This window comes from Neolamprologus brichardi, chromosome 10 (genome assembly GCF_056152115.1).
Source record: "Neolamprologus brichardi isolate AB-2024 chromosome 10, ASM5615211v1, whole genome shotgun sequence".
In the NCBI taxonomy this organism is placed as follows: Eukaryota; Metazoa; Chordata; class Actinopteri; order Cichliformes; family Cichlidae; genus Neolamprologus; species Neolamprologus brichardi.
The window spans coordinates 3996167-4000617 of NC_142113.1; the positions used below are offsets into that span (position 1 = coordinate 3996167).

At 50.6% G+C, this 4451-nt stretch overlaps 1 pseudogene; it reads left to right on the top strand.

The window, feature by feature from the left end:
* Window positions 1-414: 414 nt before the first annotated feature.
* LOC148100789 (uncharacterized) lies at window positions 415-3979 on the top strand (annotated as a pseudogene).
* Window positions 3980-4451: the final 472 nt, after the last annotated feature.

Below are 4451 nucleotides of genomic sequence, written 5' to 3' on the forward strand. Positions count from 1 at the left end.
CCCTCGGGCCCCCGGCGGGACCCGACGCCCAGGAGGAAGAAGCCTCAGCCCTCTTAGCTGTGGTTTCGAGTGGAGAGGGGGTCCAGCAGCAGGGAGACGCTGTTTTTACCCCTCTGTTGCCGCACAAGAGGTGCCGCTTAAGTTATGTTCAGGTTGTCAGCCCCAGAAGGCGCTGCACTTTCCTAACACTGTCTCCCAAGCACAAAACCCCTGCACACAAAATGCCTCAGGTAACTCCCTGTTCAGGTGTGTTAAATGTTCAGGTGACCACATCGAGTGTTCCCGCTGTTTTTCATTGTTGTGCCCCAGAAAAGGTGCCTCCAACAAAATGTATAAATGTACATGTTTCCATGTTACAATCAATAAAGAGTGTTGTTTATTCTCAAACAATCAAATACTCAGCCTGCAGGCAGAATGAGCCAGGTCAGGCAGGTGATGCAGTCCCCTGCAGACACACTGGGGGGCGACAACGTCCCGTCGACGGTGCTGCAGGTCAGCCGGCTGGCTGCTCACTTCCCTCAGTGGCGCGCTTGTGCCCCCTCTCCGTGGGTGCTGTCGCTACCCGATCCGTACCGGAAACCCGATCCGTACCCCGCATGCGCAAATCTTACGTCACTTCCTCTCTTTGCCAACATTGCGACATTCAATATATTTGAATGACACGGTTAGCGCCCAGTTAGCTCCTAGCATTTCTCAACAGCTCTGCCTCCTTTTCGACTACCGGGACATTTAAACAATGGATAATCCGTATCCGCAACAAATTCACGCTTTTCTCCTCAACAGAGAGCGTTCCCCGATTGAACAACAGCGCCGTAAAATAAGAAGAATGGTGCCTAATTACAGAGTTAATAATACAGACTTTGTAATATGTCACGTGAAGATTCAGCAGCCAGATGAAGTGTTTACTGGCAATTGACAGTGATAGTGGACATCATCATCACTATTTCAACAATCCTCTCCACACAGACAAGCATAAACACACTCGATTATCACTAAATCAAATTTAACACACGTTTGTAATGATGCTAATTCAGTTTACAATAGGGTTCATTCGCTCAGTCAGCAGGTGGCGGTATCCTCGTACACTGGGGAGTACACTGCCATTAAACGAACAGAAGAAGAAGAAAACCCCTGCACATGCGCGGTACGGATCGGGTAGACCCGATTTGTACGGTCCGACTTTGCACATGCTCAGCAAGGATCGGGAGTCCCGATCTGTCATTATCTTTTTATTTTTTTTGTTTTTGTCTACATTATATTAAATGTTTCATTATCGGAAACATTTTAAGAGATACTTATTATTCTTAACATCTTAACAGATACTCTGACCTGTAACTATCGTAAAACGCTTCGACCGCAAGTAGACACCTTTCGTGCATGCGGGGTACCGATCGGGTTTCCGGTACGGATCGGGTAGTGACAGGTGCTGCGAACCGTTGCCATGGGTTACCGGTTGCAGTTCCGGGTCAAGCCGCCTCGTTTCCAAAGAGTCGTAAACACGACTGTCAACACCGAGGCGGCCATGATACTCAGAGAGGAAATAAAGGCGCTATTGCAGAAAAGAGCAATACGAGTGGTCCCCGCTTCGGAGACAGACAAAGGTTGGTACAGCTGTTATTTTGTTGTTCCGAAAAAAGGGGGAACGCTTCGTCCCATCCTCGACCTGCGAGTCTTGAACACGTATCTACGAACGTACAGGTTCAAGATGCTAACACTCAGACAGCTCTTGAATGCGGTCGGCCCGGGAGATTGGTTTGCAACAATCGATCTAACAGATGCTTATTTTCATGTGGTTATACACCCGAAACACAGGCAGTTTCTGAGGTTTGCATTCGAGGGCGTAGCCTACGAATACCTAGTGCTGCCGTTCGGGCTCTTGCTCGCTCCTCGCACCTTTACGAAATGTGCCGAGGCAGCGCTAGCGTCCCTCAGAGAGAGAGGAATCCGCATCTTAGCCTACCTAGACAACTGGGCTCTCGTAGCTTGCTCCAGAGAGCAGGTGGAGACACAGCTGTCGCTGGTTCTGTCACACATTCAGACACTGGGGTTCTCTGTGAACTTTCAAAAGAGCTCGCTAATCCCGAGTCAGCAGATTACTTTTCTCGGTTTGAAAATATGCTCGCTTACCAGCCGCGCACGTTTGTTGGAGCACAGAGTGGCCGCGTTTCATCGCTGCCTTGCTCAGTTTCAGTTGGGACGCAGACTGCGTTTCCAGACAATATTAAGCTTGTTGGGCATGATGGCATCTATGATCGCCATAGTGCCACTTGGACTGTTAAAAATGAGAGCGTTTCAACGCTGGACTCTCTCTCACCGTTTGTGTGCATCGCGTCACCTCCGGAGGAGGCTGCCAGTAACTGCGTCTTGCATGCTAGCTCTCCGTCCTTGGAGGGAGCCCGGGCTGCTCCTGTCTCGCTCTCTGCTGTTGTGGTGCAGTGTTCATTTTCTGTCTCTAAGAGCCACCCATGTCCCGGGCCACCTGAACCTGGGGCCGGACCTTCTCTCCAGGGGGAGTCCTCTGGTGAGAGAATGGAGGTTACACCCTTTAATAGTGGCTCAGATTTGGGACCTATTTGGCAAGGCGCAAATAGATCTTTTTGCTTCCAGGGTAAATACTCACTGCCCCCTGTTCTTCTCCATAATCGACCACGATGCACCCTTGGGCTTGGACGCGCTAGCGCACCAATGGCCAGACGTGCTCCTGTATGCATTTCCCCCAGTGGAAATGATATCTCCAGTTCTAGAGAGAGTGCATCGGCATTCCCCCTCTCTCTGATTCTAGTGGCCCCTTGGTGGCCCACAAGGTCGTGGTATGCAGAGATAATCAGCCTGCTAGCAGCGAGTCCTTGGCAGCTTCCTCTCCGCAGGGATCTCCTCTCTCAGGCGGGAGGAGAAGTGTTTCATCCGCGCCCAGATCTGTGGCGCCTTCATGCTTACCTGCTGAGAGGTTAAACGTGATTGCTAAGGGTTTGCCACCTAGTGTGATAGCGACAATTCAGAGCGCTAGGGCCTCATCTACTAGAGGCTTGTACGCTTACAAATGGCGCGCCTTCGAGCAATGGTGCCAGGACCGCCACACTCTCCCATTTCAGTGCTCTATTGTGGATGTTTTGACATTCCTGCAGGAGCTGCTGGATAAGGGCCTTTCATTTTCGATAATTAAGGTTTATTTAGCAGCTATATCTGCTTGTCATATTGGCTTTGACGGGGTGACACTAGGTGCACCCTCGCCATACGTTTTCTGAAAGGAGTTCGCCGGCTGAGGCCCGTGCTTAAGTCCAGTGTCCCTGCTTGGGACTTGTCTTTGGTGCTGGAGGCCCTTTGCAGCCCCCCGTTTGAACCCATTGAGTCTGTGGATATGAAATTTCTTTCATATAAGACTGCATTACTTCTCGCTTTGGCTTCGGCAAAGCGAGTGGGTGACCTTCATGCGCTCTCTGTGCATCCCTCCTGCACACAGTTCTCTTCTGATGGCCACAAGGTCGTATTGCGTCCAAATGCTGCCTATTTTCCCAAGATCATGCCTGCATCTTCTAGCTCAATGGAGTTTGAGTTGCTGAGCTTTTGCTCCCCTCCTTTTGCATCTGAGGAGCAGAGGAGGACGCAGTGTCCAGTGCGTGTGCTACGCACCTACATTGAGCGCACTCAGAATGTGCGTTTATGTGACCTGCTGTTTGTCTGCTTCGCTAATCCAAATAGAGGTAGAGCTCTGTCCAAACGGAGGCTGTCCCACTGGATTATAGAAGCTATCTCACTGGCATACGGCACCGGTGGTCTTGCTTTGCCCCACGGGGTGAGAGCTCATTCCACCAGGGGCATGGCAACCTCATGGGCTCTTTTTAAAGGGGTGCCTGTAGCTGATATTTGTGCGGCAGCTAGTTGGGCATCAACGCACACTTTTGTGCGGTTTTATCGGTTGGACGTTACAGCCCTTTCGGTCGCTCATGCTGTCCTTTCTGCTGGGTCTACCACTCACTAAGGATGTGGTGGTCCGATTCTGGTTCGGTGGTTGCTCTGTGGGGCGTGTATATATGTCCCATACTTATGTGTTGTACCGAGTGAATCGACTGAAAGGGAACGAATAGTTATGTCTATAACTTCTGTTCCCTGAAGGAGAGGAACGAGGTACAACACAAGGTGGCCCCACTGAGCAGTTTGGCTCTGTGAAGAGCAGCTATCGAACTGAGGGATGACTGTGATGACAGCGGCTATATGTGCAGGCGGGGCCGTGCGCGTGTCATCACACGTCATCTGCCTTAAAGGCGTGATTAAAGGTTTCTTCAGCCCGACACGCAGGGCGTGATATCCCATACTTATGTGTTGTACCTCGTTCCTCTCCTTCAGGGAACAGAAGTTATAGACATAACTATTCGTTTTAGTGCGCAGGAAGATGGTAGTGAATGACTGACTTTTCTTCTTGTTAAAGCCGTTTCACTGCACCTGAGCCTAAA